The sequence below is a fragment of the Amblyomma americanum genome, chromosome 1 (assembly GCF_052857255.1).
Source record: "Amblyomma americanum isolate KBUSLIRL-KWMA chromosome 1, ASM5285725v1, whole genome shotgun sequence".
NCBI classification, from domain to species: domain Eukaryota; kingdom Metazoa; phylum Arthropoda; class Arachnida; order Ixodida; family Ixodidae; genus Amblyomma; species Amblyomma americanum.
This window is the reverse complement of record NC_135497.1, coordinates 128,853,711-128,870,163: the sequence shown is the minus strand read 5'-3', so window position 1 is coordinate 128,870,163 and position 16,453 is coordinate 128,853,711.

Sequence of the window (16,453 nt, the reverse complement as noted above, 5' to 3'; positions counted from 1 at the left end):
AAGAGGCCAAGCCCAACACAGTCATCATCAACACCCTCCAACATCTCATCCTCATCAACACTCCCGACCCGCAGCGCAGATTCCGCTACCTCAACATCAAGTCCATAATGATCAAAGGCACCGCCTGCGATATACTCTTACCAAGCGGCACTGGAGGACTGCGCCCGCGGCGTGGTTTGCGGGGTCCCTCTCGATCACTCATACGAAGACATCAAGGACCGTCGCAGTCACGGGCGGAACCCTCCAATCCTCTACTTTAGACGCATGGGCTCGACATAGTCCATCATCATCCTCTTCGAACAAGACTGGTGCCCAAGTACATCTACTACTCCTCTGTACTCTATAGGTGCTACCTCTTCAAAAAGAAGATCGAGCACTGCCGTAACTGCGGCGCACTCCGCCCGGCTCCCAAGCAACGCCGCTGTCCCGGCTGCGACCAAGTCGAACCCCCTGAGGACCACTCCTGCACGCCGCAGTGCAAGGTCTGCGGTAATGCGCACCTGACGGCGGACAAAACGTGCAAGGCGCGCTTCCGCACCCCATACCTCGTCAAAAAGAGGTACTGGGATGCCAAGCGAGCCGCCGAGGCAAACGCCAGCCAGATTCCCATCAGTCAGGCTCCACCCCAAAACCGCAACCGCTCCACGACCCGCAATCTCCAGGCCCCGCAGCTCACATCGAAGTCCTTTCCGGTGCTGCAGCTTGCCGCATCAAAACAGCCGTCCACTCCTCACAAGCCCAAGGCCCGGTCCCGCTCCTGGACTGGAACCAAGCCACCACCACCTGCCCAGGCACCCGGCCGCTGCACCAATGAGGTGAGCTGGGTAGGCGTAGTTTCCCAGGGCTCCGCCAACCCCCTCTATGAAGAGCTGCTGCGTGTCCGCGCGCAGCTCGCCTCCCTCCAAACCACCAACCACCGCCTCCAGGGACAGCTGCATGCCCAAACCCCTACCCCGGCACCAGCGGCCCGGCCGCTCCTACCCACCTCTCCCTACTCGCGAACAGCCGGCCAAGAAGCGGGCCGCAACACCCACTACCTCCCTGACCACACCAACCCCGACCGAGGGAACGCCAGTCCTTCCTCCCAATTTCGAACAACTCATGGAGGCGAGAATTAAGGCCGCGGAGCAGAGGGCCATCCAGGCCTTCACAAATCAATTCGCCAACCTCACTACCCGTCTAGACGAATTTGCTCGCCAAATTGACGAGCGATTTATTAAGGAGCAAGAGCCTCGCCACGCGACAGCCTGTGATGTCGTGTGGCCTAAAAAGAAAGCCCGGCTTCACACCGTCTCCAAATCCTACACTGCAAACGAAAGCTTCAGTGATGGCGAGACCACGCACTAGCCTAACCATCTGGCAGTGGAACTGTCAAGGCTTTGGTTCCAAGCGGGGGCTGCTTCACTAGTTCCTAGCTCGGGCAGATGGCCCCGCCGTGCTCGCGCTGCAAGAGCCCTCCAATCCCATCACCCTACCCAGCTACGTGCCAAACGTCCCCTTTTCTTTTACACCCCCTCGGGTTGCATTTCTTGTACGCCGTGCGCTCACACAATCTCCAACCCCTTAGACGTCCCCGAAATAGATCATCTCATCGAACTCGCGCCGCAGTGCGCTCGGGATACTAGTCTCTTCATCCTCAACGCACACAACCACCCGACGTGCCTGCGGCACGACTTCGACCGACTATTCACGCTTGCTAAGCGAGCCGCACAGAAATGCCCCCTTCTGATTGTAGGGGACTTCAACGCCCAGCACACGGCCTGGGGCTACACAGCCGACACCCCCAAGGGGCGCAGGGTATGGCTCGCAGCTCAGCAGGCCGGCTTCTCTCTTCTCACAGACCCCACCACCCCTTCTCGCACCGGGAACAGCGTCTGCGCAGACACTACTCCTGACCTCACCTTCACCCACCGCCTCCCTCACGCTGCGTGGTGTAACACCCAGGATAATTTGGGTAGTGATCACTACATTATCGAGATTCTCCTACAAGCCCAACACGTAGACCCTCTCGTGATGCTACCATCACGAAGTGGGACTCGTTCCGCACGTCCCGAGCAGCCCGCACTCTACACACCATCTCAGACATGGCCACTTGGTGCGACCAACTCCAGCGTGACGTCCGCGCCGTGAGTCGCCAACTCCCAGAGGACTGCCCTGCAGACGCGATGGATTCCCATCTCCTGCACCTATGGGAGGCCAAGGCGGGTCTCGAACGGAGGTGGCGGCGTCAGCGCTGAATAGAACACTCAGACGCCGACTGGCCCGTCTCAACAAGGAGATTGAGACGCATGCTGCAACTCTGTCACGTCAAAATTGGGAATATCTCTGTAACAAGCTGAACGGCAACATAAGCCTGCCCCAGACCTGGAACCTATTCCGCCGTCTCATTGATTCGACTCAGTCCAAGGCACACCAGAAACACAACCTCATAAAGCTCACACACACATCCGAGGCCTCCCCGCAGGAACTTCTCGAGGGGCTTCGTGATCTCTACTTCCCGGCATATCCCTTCGCAGACCACCCTGACTACACAGGCTCCCCCAACGACCTTCTCGACCAACCGATCACCGAGGCGGAAGTGAGGGCAGAACTTCAGTGCCTCAACGCGTCCTCAGCTCCTGGTCCCGACGGAGTGCACAACAAGGCACTCCGCTACCTCGATTCCCCCTCCGTCAAAGCCCTAACCGACTACTTCAACGAATGCTGGCTGCGCGGCGCCCTCCCACCTCAGTGGAAAGACGCCAAAGTAGTCTTTATTCCCAAATCCGGCAAACCACTTCTCCCCGCTAACCTACGTCCCATCTCTCTTACGTCGTGTGTGGGCAAGCTCATGTAGCGCGTTCTCAAGACCCGGCTCAGCCGGTATTTGGAGAACAACAAGCTTATGCCTTCGTGCATGTTTGGTTTCCGCCCGGGCTTGTCCACCCAGGACATCTTTCTACAGCCCAAGCACCACATCCTTGACTCCCCCGCGGGCGACACCAAGGCTATCCTCGGCGTCGACCTAACAAAAGCTTTCGATAACGTTACCCACGCAGCCATTCTAGAGGGCCTCCACTCCCTAGGCGTAGGCCCGCAGATGTACAATTACGTCCGCGATTTCCTCTCCGAACGAACAGCCACACTCACTATGGGCGACCACCGGCTGTCCTATGTCTCACTGAGAGCATGGGGAACCCCTCAGTGTCCTAGGTGTACCGTCTCCTATCCTCTTTAATATAGCCCCTCTCCAACTCCCCCACCAACTCGCCCAAATACCCGACATACATTTCAGCCTTTATGCTGACGACATCACTCTCTGGGCTAATCGAGGCAGTGATGCCGACATGGAACACAACCTACAGTCGGCCCTCAACATCATCGATTCATACGCGCACGGCCTAGCCTGCTCCCCTTCTAAATCAGAACTCTTCTTCTACCGCCCCAGGCCACACAACCCCACCAACCCTCCCATCTCACTCACTCTAGGAAACCACCCCATTCCCCTGGTCTCCAAGATTCGCATCCTGGGCCTCGTCCTTCACTCCCACGGCGCGCATGGCAACGCCATCCAAACTCTCCAGACCCAAGCCCAGCAAGCCATCCGTCTCATTCGGCGCGTGGCGAACCGGCGCGCGGGTCTGCGAGAGCGGAACTCTCTCCGCCTCACCCAAGCTTACATCACGAGCCGCACGGCGTACTCATTCCCCTACCTCCCCCCAAAACAGAAGGAGCGGGACCGCATCAACGCGCTCCTCAGGAGCTGCCCAAAGGTTGCCCTCCGCCTACACCCCAGCACCTCTATTACTCGGCTCCTCAACCTCGGTACCCACAACACGTTTGAGGAGCTGGCAGAAGCCACCCTAATAGCACCGCTGACTCGCCTGTCGAGTACCGTGACCGGCCGCACTCTACTCTGTCAGTTAGGCATGACCCGATCACCCATCCTACCGAGGGGGTTCCCCTACCTCCAGACCTACGCTCCCATCTCATCATCCTTCCAATCCCTAAGAACATGCACCCAGAGCACGATGGAGAACGCAGGGCAGCCCGCGCCAAAGCCCTGCACAAGCTCTACGGCAACAGTTCTGAGGTAGCCTACGAGGACGCGGCAGCGTACTCGTCGGGCTCCCGCATGGTTCTCACCGTCGCTAATTCTCAGGCCCGACTAATCGCATCAGGATCCGTCACCACAGACTCGTCGGAAATTGCAGAGGAAGCGGCCATTGCACTCGCTCTCATCTCCACCTCTGCCACCAAAATTATCTCCGACTCAAAATCCGCCCTATCCATTTTCACCAAAGGCCTGATATCCCGCACCGCGGCTCGGCTTCTACGCTTCTGGCCCCCCACCCACCCCGTAACCCTTAACTGGACCACCGCACACGCAGGCCTCCCGGGTAACGAGGAGGTCCAGTCCCTCGCCCGAGGTCTCACTTTCCGGGCCGGAGTTGGACCTCCTCCACCATCCCGGGAGCGTCTGCTTACGTTCAAAGATATTCTTGGCTACTACCGAGATACCCAGCGCGTTTACGCACCGCCGGCTCCCTCCCTAACCTTAACCCAGGCCTCCCACTGGCGCCGACTCCAGACTCGAACTGCTCCCTGCACTATTCTCCTTCATGCCCGCTACCCCGATCAATTCCTTTCTTCTTGTAAGCTTTGCGGGAAACAGGGAGACTTCCTTCATGTCCTCCTCACATGTCCTGCCTTCCCCCACCCTCCATCCCCCACCACGGCGGAGTCATGCTGGGAGACTCTCCTCGCCAGCTCCGCTGCTGCTGAGCAGCGCCGGATAATTACCGACGCCCTGAAGCGGATAGCCCTCCAAGGGCTGTCCTTTGCACTCTAAGGACAGCCCCCTAAGGGTTGCCTCGTGCCATGTTAGGGGGTTTGCCCCCCTCGGTATTTGGCAATAAATGTTTCCACCACCACCACCAGGCCGTTTCAATTAACGCTAATGGTTACCAAGTATACTTCTGGAGAAAGTAGTTTATTTGAAACTACTTTAAGGTACTTTAAAGTACTTACTGGTCACGTCGGAGGAAGTCGGGAAATTAACTTGAAGCGCCGGTCCTTCGCGATGTCAGCAACCCGGCTGTCAAGAGTTTCTCAGGTGAGCGATCCTATCGGCGCTTCCCACAAATTGTCGCACTGCGTAAACAAGCACGGATACAACCGGCACAAAAGATGAAAGATTATTTACTAGAACTATAGAGCAGGTTGCATTTTATGCCATGCAAACGCGCATTATAGCTGAGCAGTATGATCGAGCGCAGTCCTCCGCATCGGCGCACTCCTGGGGAAATTCCATGCTCACGCGGTAAATGTCCATTAGTGTACTATTAATTTCGAGCACTCACTCAGACAGAACACGAGCTATTTGCTAAACAAACAGCAGAAAAAAGCTAGCAGCGGTTATCGAAATGAGCAGCCACAGAACCGAAAGCAGTCGCGCGGCTGTGGGCGGGCCGAAGCGGCGGCGGCGGCGAAGGCTCTTGGTCGGTTCGGGCTGTGTTTGCGTTTCGAAGGCTTTCCAGAATCTGGAATGTCTCCGCGGAACGCCGACGACTCGAATGTCATCTGAACCGAATGCCGTCGAAAACCTTTCGTGTAGCAGCGTAAGTTCGGCACTCGAGTCGAATGACATTCGGTTGGAAGGCATTCGAAACGCCCGTGTATCAGGGGTATGGCTAGTCCAGGCCTGCGTAGTAAGTAGGATCGCCTACGACGCCCCCTACGACGCCCTTCAGCCTCAAGCACCGCGAGAGGCAGAAGATTGAGAGTATCACCCAAAAAATTGTTAATCAAGAAAAATGAAAATCAGAATTGGTTTTCGGGGAAAGGAAATGGAGGAGTATCCGTCTTACATCTCGGAGGACACCTGAACCGCACCGTAAGGGAAGGGATAAAGGAGGGAGTTGAAGAAAGGAAGAAAGAGGTGCCGTGGTGGAGGGCTCCGGAATAATTTCGACCGCCTGGGGATCTTTAACGCGCGCTGCCATCGCACAGAACACGGGCTCCTTAGCGTTTCGACTCCATCGAAACGCGGCCGCCACGGTCGAGGCCGGGTTCGAACACGGGTACTCCGGATCAGTAGCCGAGCGTCCTAACCACTGAGGCCCCGACCAAAAGTCTGCCTGATGTCGCAGTGACGAAAGACTCGCGAGACACGTTCTACCGAAGCTAGCGTTCGGCTACGAAGTACAGCAAGGCATCAAGGTCGGCGTGGCGCGGAAGGTGAGGACCCGCCTCAAGATCCGGGCCCCACTACCGAGGAACATGCATCCGGAACACCACAAAGAGCGGAGGACAAACAAAGAGGCTCTGGACAAACGCTTAAAACTCACAGGACGTAGTCTATGGGAACGCCGCCGACTACGGGGACTGCCGAGGGATGCTCGCGGCCGTGGTAGTATGGCGTCAAGATGATTAGGTTTGTCGACGGGTGGGGCAAGCGCGTGCCCTTTTGTTTCATGACGCAGCGGTGGCGCCAGCGGAAATGAAAATTGTTTTTTGATGAAAAGAAATGGTGCAGTAATTGTCTCACGTATGTCGGTGGACACCGGAACTGCGCCGTAAGAGAAGGGAGGAAAGTGGGAGTGAAAGAAGGAGAGAAAGAGGTGCCGTTTAAAGTGCACTGACATCCCACAGAACACGGGCGCCTTAGCGTTTCGCCTCCATCGAAACGCGGCCGCCGCGGTCGGGTTCGAACCCGGGTAGTCCGGATCAGTAGCCGAGCGCCCTAAACTTGTCGCCCGGAAGTCCGCCACGCGATTGGCCAATCAGAGCCCCACACAGCCGTTTCCGGTTTGTTCATGGTTTTTCACGGGTCGTGGACCGTGGTCGCGGGTATGTTAGTACATCTCACGAAACCCTACCAACGCATCGTCTTGGTCATCGCCACAGTCGAGAAAATATTTGCTTTTGTAGCTGTGAAGCAGACCCGCATGATTTAAATATTGAAAACAATCTACTTGTTGGTTACGGAGGGCTAACAGCCTTTGGAGCGGGCTACACGAGCGGGCGTACTGCAGGGAGAGATGCGTGTCGAGCCGCGGGTACCGGCGCTCGATGCACCCTGCCGCTGCGCTCCAACTGTATGTATATACGTGCAGAAGCACTCGCGGCGCGCATTCTCACTGGTATATTATAGTTTGCTCACTTACAATCAGATTGCGGTGACAGTTTACGGGAGTGTTTTTACTAAGCCGGAGTGCACAGGCACCTAACGAAAGCACACCTCCCCCGTGAATCCGTGATGTGACTTCGTCTCTGCAAGCACGCCAGCTTGGTTATCTCCACTGCCGTAGAGGAAATATTTCTTTTGCCCTGACTATGAGGCACACTTACAAAATTTTTAGAGGGAACAGGTTACGGGCGTGTTTACTAAGCCTGCGTGCGCAAAGCACGGAGTCCGCTGTGCATGCCGCGGGTGCGCATCACCTGTCGCCTTCGCTTGCATGAAGATTGCCCACAAGCGACGGAGCGAGCTTCGCCGTGCTGCCTCGTCGCGTCGCTCGCTCTTTCGCGCACATGGAGCCCCTATTATTATCCTGTGCGGCCGAATGCCCTAATTAAATCGGATTAAACGGCCCGGCTCCCGCCTTTTTTTTTTTAACTGAACGCGGTAGGTAGGCGGAGTCGACCGACGCATGGGTCGAGTGCCTTTCAGCCAGTCCAGTGGGGGCTTCGCTTTCGCTTTTATTTTGTTTTTTCAGGTTTCTGTGAGTAAACAGTTTCAGTCACAGACAATATAGCCGCAAATTAGACCCACGGAAATAATTAAAAAAAAACACGTGAACTCTTTCACTTACGTATCACTCCGCCGATGGCAGAGCGGCAAGCCGCCGCTGGACTCCGCCGTTGATTGACTCCTACCTATATCGTGTTGAGTTAAAAAAAAAAGGGGGGGGGGGGGGAGCCGGGACGTTTAATCCGATTTAATAAGGGCAATCGGCAGCACAGGACCATAATTCGAAGTTTCTAAGAATGACCGGGACGTGTAGATAGAGTTCCCGCGGTAAAAAGACGAGTTCAGATTCCTCTTTGGAGCACCTTTAAGCGAATGAGTCAGCGAACAAAGTAAAGTAAATCACGGACCTAGGAGTGTTTGTCAGCACTTGTAGCGGAATACTACCTACCATGTATTCCATGCATTCAAGCGCACGCCTCAGCGCTTTCTTTCGTCACGCTTTAATTACTTGCTGTTTACACTTTTTTTCAGGGAGGGGGGCCTTCACAATGAATGAAATGAATGCTTGTGATAGACTGGAGCGTACTGATACGGTTTGTTAGCTGGTCTTATATACGACAGTGATTTCCCTACATGTGCACAGGTAGCACCGGGAATTATATATGATAGTGATATAAAAATGCTATGCAAGCTGCAGTAACGTTATGTTTCATATGAATGTTACATTAAGGATAAAAATTAGCATATATAGTTATATGTTGCATCATAAACACTATTTTTGACGCTCCAAGTAAACATTGTTTTAACATAGCCCTATAATCATTATTATAATGCTTCGATCAAAACTGTCAAACAACGTAAGAAATATATTTTAAGCACTGGGTTCCAGAACTCTTACTACTGTTCCTACAGTGAACATGCTTTTCAGCTGGCAGTGCTCTGCATCTAAACATCTTAGATTGTGCCCACCATAGATTGCGTGCACAGCCCAATTATTTTGTTAGAAAATTTTGCTTATTACCCGCTAGCCACGATCACTTATGGTACACCCCTCAGTAATGGTTATATAAGCTTGACGGCATTGCATCCTTTCGGAGGTGAGTGTATACCGTGTACGATCGAGTTGCATGTTGTGCTGCATTGGGGAGATCAAGTGTGGCCTCCGTTGAGGGCCTGGTGGCTCCATCATTTTCAAGAATGTTACATTTATGTTGTTTAAATTATGATGAAAAGATTATTTGAACATTTATTTGCAACATTACAAAAACGTTAGGGAAACAGGAGATTAAGAACATTCAAACAATGTTTGGCCGAGACAAAATAGTGACATCATTGTAATGTTTTGGTGCTACCTGGCGGGTACGCGTGTAGTCCTGCCGCCCACCCCCCTTTTTTTCGTAACGAATTTTTTTTTGTGCATTACAGGGAGTTTTTGTCATGAGTGTTAGAGTCATGCACGTTGTTAGTCCTACGCGACACATCAACGACACAAATAAAAATACAAACTACAGCTTCTCTGCCTTCCACAGCCCCCCCCCCCCCCCGCCCCCGCGAGAAAGAGCTAAGTAGTCAGGCAAAATCACCTATGCTTTTGTCACACTAACCGAGCGAGGGAGTGTGCAAGCAATCGCGAAGCTGCCGAAAGCCGCCGGTGGGAATAGGAGGCTTCCATTTTCACACAGGCTGGCATATTTCACAGCGGCCACAGCTAGGATGGGAGCGCCGACCCCCAAAACCACTCCCCATAGCATTTTCGCTGCACAGCATGCTACGTAGAAAATGGTTTTGATAGCCTATAAGTATTACTTTCAGTGACAAATGTGTTGTTCCGCTCGATGAACTGCCCCTCGAAGTTGCATTCACGCACAACGATGAATGCAGTACCTACTTGTCAGCCTGATGGTGAACAGCTCGCATTTTCTAAACAATTTGGGACACCATGGCGCAAAGGAAATGAAAATTTAGGCCTCTTCCTAGATCTGACGCTAGATCTGACGGAAACAGAAAAAAAAAATGAAGCATCTGCTGTCGCTTACCTTTAGCGTTTCATTGCCAAATAGTGGATATCTGCTCCAGCCGTAGTGTCTAGTGATTGTGAACACAAATAAGTAGCGTTGTGAGCAGGGACCTCGGAACTTTTTTTCGAGTTTGGGGGGGGGGGGGGGGCAAGACTTCTAGTTTTTATTATTTTTTAATGTTCATTTTTATATTGTTCTTGTTTGCTTTGTGTATTTGTTTAATGCATATAAACCTTATACTCACATGAGCAGCTTTATAAACATATATACTTCATAAACATATATACTCCGAGGGGCCCGGTAAGACCTCAGGGACCCTCCGAGTGACCCCTTTCTTGAAGTCAGTGCCTCATTTTTCGAAGTTTGGCTGGGATTTGGTCTCTGGCGGCTGGCTGGGTAAGCCTACCGGCTGCCAATTTGACTATGGCCGACAGGGCTGCTTCAGATGTCCAGTCACAGCCGGGCGACTCTTCCTCGTGCGGGGTGAATCCAGCCGTCGTCTCGGAGCAGTTCTCGGACCACCCGGACAACCTTCAACCTTCTGGTACGCCTTTGGACCCCGAACCTGCTTATCACTCTAGGGGTGCCCTCTCGCTGAAGCCGCCGGTGGTTCTGGAGGCGCCGAAAGCCACCCGCTTAGAGTTGAGCACGGACGCCGACGCCATGAAAGTTCATGAGGAGATTGTCACTGCGATTTTGGACAAGAACAAGATAGGTCCTGCAGCCCGGGGTGTTCTGCCTCTCTCCTGTGACTTATACCGCCAAACAGCACATTTCTTTGCTTGTGCGGTTGCCGAGACAAACTATTCACGGACGCTCCGGACCTCTTTGGACGCGCGAGAGCCCGAACTGCAAATCCTCAGAACACAGCTCACAGAGATGTCTGCCACAGTCACTGTGTCTGAGGCGAAACTTCGCCATGTGAGGCAGGAGGCAATGGTCCCTCGGACTTTTGCTGACGCTCTGCGAGGTGCTCCGGCTGTTCTTCTACAGGGTGATGCCGCAGATGCAGCCCTGGATGTGTCCTCCAGGTTCTTCTCCTGGGGGAGGCTCCCGACCGGACCAACTGCCGCATAAGTTGTTAATAACGTCTGTCGTGGCCTCGGCGGACGTCGGCCGTGAGGTGGCGGCTTTGATTAAGGCAAACATCGACCCCGAGGTCGAGGGAATCGGAGCTGTTACCCTCTAACCTTCTTGTCGTGTCCTGATGGTTGCCTCCAAGGACCCTGCGGACCTGGACCGCCTCAAGGCCGCTATAACTAGGATCGAGTCCACTCGTACCTCGATCAATGTCCGTGTCCCCAGCAGAGGAATCCGCACATTCGCCTTGCCGGTATAGACCCCGACGTGCGACCGCAGGACCTCGTCATGACACTTAACCGCCGGAACCCCAATCTCCATCTGGACCGCGGCGGCTGCGTTTTTATTGAGGAAAAACGCTAAGGCGCCCGTGTGCTGTGCGATGTCAGCGCACGTTAAAGATCCCCAGGTGGTCGAAATTATTCCGGAGCCCTCCACTACGGAACCTATTATCCTTTCTTCTTTCACTCCCTCCTTTATCCCTTCCCTTACGGCGCGGTTCAGGTGTCCAACGATATATGAGACAGATACTGCGCCATTTCCTTCCCCCCCCCCCAAAAAAAAACCAATTATATTATCCTCCTGCAAGGTTAGGTTATCTTTTGCCCAAAAATCTGGACAATTTGTGCATATAGTCGGGGTTGACCCCCCGGCCTTCGCCCGTCTATGTGCGGCACGTCGTGTAACTATTGGAAGGACTTCTGTCGAGGTTCGCGAAGATTTGCATGTCCCACTCTGCACTTACTGTGCTCAATATGACCACGCTTTGAAGGCATGTAAGCTGAAAAATGATCCTTCGAAGGCTTGCTGCGCCCACTGTGCGGGTTCGCACGCTTTGGCGGCTTGCCCGGTCAGTGTCCAGGACCTCAGAAGCAAGTGTGCACCTTGCGCGGCTGCTGGTCGCTCGTCCGGTCATCCTGCGGGGCATGTGTCTTGTTCACTTCTGCGTGTACATGCGGATAGGATCCGCGCCCGCACTCATTATGGGCCTTAGTCCTCATGTTACCCCGCGTCCCTTGCCCGATCACATTTTGTTTCTCCAAGTTAATTTAGATCACACCCGTTGCGCGACTTCCCCGATGGTTAAATTTATTCAGGACAACAATATTACAATAACGGCTGTGAGCGACCCATACATCTCCACCAATAATGAATTTGCAGAACTTCCCTCTACTTTTAACAAAATCTGTGCGCCTTAAGTCCCTAGGTGTGTCATATTGCTCCATAATCCTACTTTTGATATCTTTCCGACTTTTATCTCTCCTGAAGTTGTTGCTAACTTATGATCCACACCGAGATAATTTTCTTTTTATTGCAGTATACATACCGCCTCGTGCAGATATTGAAGCGGCTCTTGCTTTGCTTACCACTTGTATACAAACTTCGCCCACTGATAAAATAATCATTTGCGGAGATTTTAACGCAAAAAAAAAACGTTTTATGGGGCGGAAAGATCACTGACACAAGAGGAACTCATGTTGAAGCTTTTGCGGCTTCCAGTGCCCTGGTCGTTCTTAATAATCCGGACTCTTTACCAACCTACGAAACTCCGTATGCTTCAAGTTGGATTGACCTTAGCTTCGCGTCACCAAGTTTGCTAACACAAGGCTATTCTTGGCCAGTCAGTGCTGATGCATCACTTTCCGAGCACAGATTTATTACATATTCGTTCTCCTCCCAACTTGTGTCCCCGTTCAAGCGGCTCACCAGAGCCAGCTCGAGTCGTTTAATTTACCAGTTAACTTCTTTGCATTGGTTTCAATATTTTTATAATCAGCAGTTTCATTCAGCATCCGCCCTTGATCAGGTTCTAGATAAATTTAACGACACTTTTATGACACTATATAAGAGAAACTTGCGTTTGGTAAAGCCCAAATTTCCCGAGGGTTCCATTTGGTGAACGGTTGATTTGAGCATAGAGCGGTCCCGTGTGTGCGCTCTTCGCCGCCGTTTGCAGCTCATTTCAGACCCTCAGTTAAGAATTTTCCACGGCTCAGTTTATTATAGGGCTCTTGCAACGTATCGATCTAATATTCGAAACACCCATGATAATTATTTAAAGGAGATCACAGCTACACGCAAATTCCTGTTTGGCAAGCCATACAAACATGCTTTTTGCAAGCTCAGGTTCCCTTCTGTAATTCCTCCTCTTCAGTACTCTGATGGCACGTATACTGAAACGCTTCCTGACACTGTAAAGATGCTACTTCGTGCTCACATCGCTACCGATACTTTTTCCCACGATCTTCCCTACCATACTCACGTTCGTGACATTATAGCACAGCCTTACAATAGTTCAGTTCAATATTTACCCTTCACTGTTGCGGAGATTGAAGCTGCAATGAATTCGATCGCGGCGACGTCTACTCCTGGCCCTGATCTAATCTCTCCTCGTGTTGTTCGCGCGTTGTTTAATGCTGATCTCTTGCTTTTCCTCTCTATTTTTAATTCGGCTTTGCATTTGGGTTACTTTCCTCAGACTTGGAGAGTTGGAAGGATTATTTTTATTCCCAAACCGAATAGACCAGCGCACATTCCCAATTCTTACCGGCCTATCTGCATTGATTCGTCTTTCGGAAAAGTGCTCGAACCTTTGCTGTATGGTAGGCTGTACTATTTCCTGTTCAAGAATAATCTACTGCACAAAAATCAGTATGGTTTCACGCATGGCCGTAGTTCTGTTCAGACTCTCTATCGTTTGCGGGAGTTATTATTTATATATCAGCAACAAAAGCTTCCTGTGGTTCTCATTTCTCTGCACTTCAGAGGTGCATTTGATAGTGTTTGGCACCCTTTGGTTTTAAAATTTTTAAGATAACATTGTTCTCCAGGAAATTTATATTCCCTCTTGGCTTCTTTCCTAGATAACCGATATTTGACCTATCAATATCCTTCTTGTATATCTTTCTGTGCCTTATTCTGTCGGCAGACCGCAAGGTTCGCCTCTTTCACATTTACTTTGGAACATTTTAATTTATAACTTCTTAAATCTCCCTGTCCCCTCGCCTATCCAAATTCAGGCATATGCTAACGACACTATTATCCTTGTCTCTGGAAAGACTAGCCGCGAGTTGTCAATATTGGGTTCAAATGTTTTAGCATTAATCCAAAACTGGTGTGGCAAGTATCGTGTTCACTTAAACCCTCAAAAGTGTTCTTATGTTTTATTTTTTAATGGAGTTCCGGCGTTGCGCAAACGCAAGCCAACTATATGCCTAGACAATTACAGTCTCAAATGTGAACCCGATATTAAATTATCAGGAGTTGTTTTTGACTCCCAGCTAAGCTTTATTCCTCATGTTAATCATTTGCAAGAGAAAATTATTGCATCTACGACAAAGCTCCTTAATTGGTTCCGTCTCCATTTTCGTGTTTCTCCATCGCATTTGGGCCTAATGTATCATCAGGTTATTCTTCCTACAATCACCTATGCCGCCCCAGCTTGGTGGTTCCATTGTCCGCTTTCTAGACTCAGAGATCGTGTCTTATCGTTGCAACGCATTCCGCTTCTTGTTCTTACTGGTACCTAGAGTACTACGAGAACTGTTGCTCTACAAGTCCTTGCCAATGTTCTTCCATTGCCTATTTATCTGGACCAATTATGTGCAGAGTTTATGCTTTTTACATTACGGCAAGACATTTTATAACCCGTCAGAAATTCAGCCTGTACTTAATATCTGGTCTGACCATCCCTCATTGAAATTTAAATTTTCTTTTGCTCAACTTAGTTATCAGGAAGCCTTGGCCTTTTCGTGTCAACGCGCATTGCATATTTACACTGACAGGTCATTCACTCATCACAGAGCTGGTGCTGCTTTTGTTGTTCTTAGATCCACACCAAATATTTTATACGTTCATCGCATATCCTTAGAACCACCTTCAAGTGCCTATGCCGCTGAGCTTGTAGCATTCCATTCTGCTGTTCGTTTGCTATTAATAACCCTCCTTCTATGCCCGTTCATTTCTACACTGATTCTCTATCTCTGCTTTCTGCCCTGTCTGTAGTTACTTCATTTAACCCGATAATTATTTCCATTAAGAAAGATCTTTATCGTTTGTCGTCTCTAGCCTCATTTCTTTTATTTCATATCCGGGGTCACTCCGGAATATTTGGAAATGAGTTAGCCGACCAGGCTGCTGGTAATGCTGGGCAATATGGCCATTTACACACTTCTACCCTTTCACGCCGTTGCGTGCGTTCCCGTTTACACCATTCTTCACTTCTTTTATGGCGAACTTATTGGCAAGAAAATAATGGTGGCACAGAATTATTTAACTGGATCCCTGATACGCTCAATATTCCTTCCATCCGTCTACTAAGGAGTCCTCTTATCACTTTACTCACTGGGCATGGTCGATTCTCTTCCTATTTTAAAAAAAATTGCCTTATCTCCTTCTTCAATTTGCTCATGCGGTGTTTTGTGCGAAGATGTCAGTGATTACTTCCGGAATTGCTCCCTTACTACTCCCTTAGTTTCCCGTTTAAAGTCTCTCTGCTCATCTGACATTACACTGTCTACTTACCCCTCTCTTTTGAATAACCCTGCTGCTTGTGCTGTTCTGATTCAAGTGGTTCATCTCATCAGTAGCACAATTCCTACACATTCCCGATGAGTACCTTCGTCACTATCATTTTTCCTGCATAAGCTCTGTACAGAGAAGTGCACTGTGTTCCATTGCTGGACAAGGATGCATCTTTCTGTGGCCTGACACTGTGTTTGGACCAACTGTGCCGGTGACTTTATCTGTGCTGTTACGTTTGGAGACGCCAACATGCCAAGAATATTCAAGCCACTGAGAAGCACCAATCGACAGAGGCTTCAAAGGGCCATCGACGTGGTTGCAGCGCCACGAGTGCAGGTGGTGGCGTCTACAAGGGACCCCCCCCCCCCCCCCCTGCTGTTTACGGGGTGAAACGGCCCTCTGCTGCCTGAGAACGGCTTTGGTGAACCTGTCGTTTGTTCTAAACGCCGGACCCACCCGGGACATCTTTCTCCCGGAGGGGACGGCGGGGGAGCTGGCGAGCGGCGCCGGGCTGCAAATGAGCCGTGGAAAATGCGGCCGTGTTTGACTAAGCCAACGACGCCGGAATTCTCGTGCTTCGAAAACAACCTCGTCTTAGACTAAGTGCTTTTCTTTATACGTGGAACCTTCTGCAAACTGCAGTTGCAACCTTTATTTCCCACGCTACCGCTGTGGAGGGCAGGTGACTGACCTTCGACGCTGCCATGGGACCCCCTTCGGGCTATTCATCACTGTTGCCTGGACAGCGCGGACCCTAATCTGCCAGAAGTGGCAAGAGCGTGTTGTTGGGGGCGTCCTGGAAGGCGGACCCTAAAGACTGGACACGTGATCTACATCACAGTGATTCGACGCATTTTTAATGAACTAAATTCCCCAACTAGGGACCTGGGGACAGCGGACACTATTTAAGCAGCGATCTGGCGTGTGATCAGCCAGCTCCCGATTCACTCTTTCGAACTATGTAAAAATGTAAATAAACCCTTTCAGTCTCTTCTGCACCTCGAAGACCCTCTCATCTCTTCGTCACCCCACAACAGCAGTCTCCTGATCCGGAACCCGGGGACACCGACCTGAGCGAGAGACGGTACAGGCGAACCAGGGGCCCGCATCTAACAACTGGTGGCAGCTGTGGGATCGAAGCGCAATCCCCCAACAC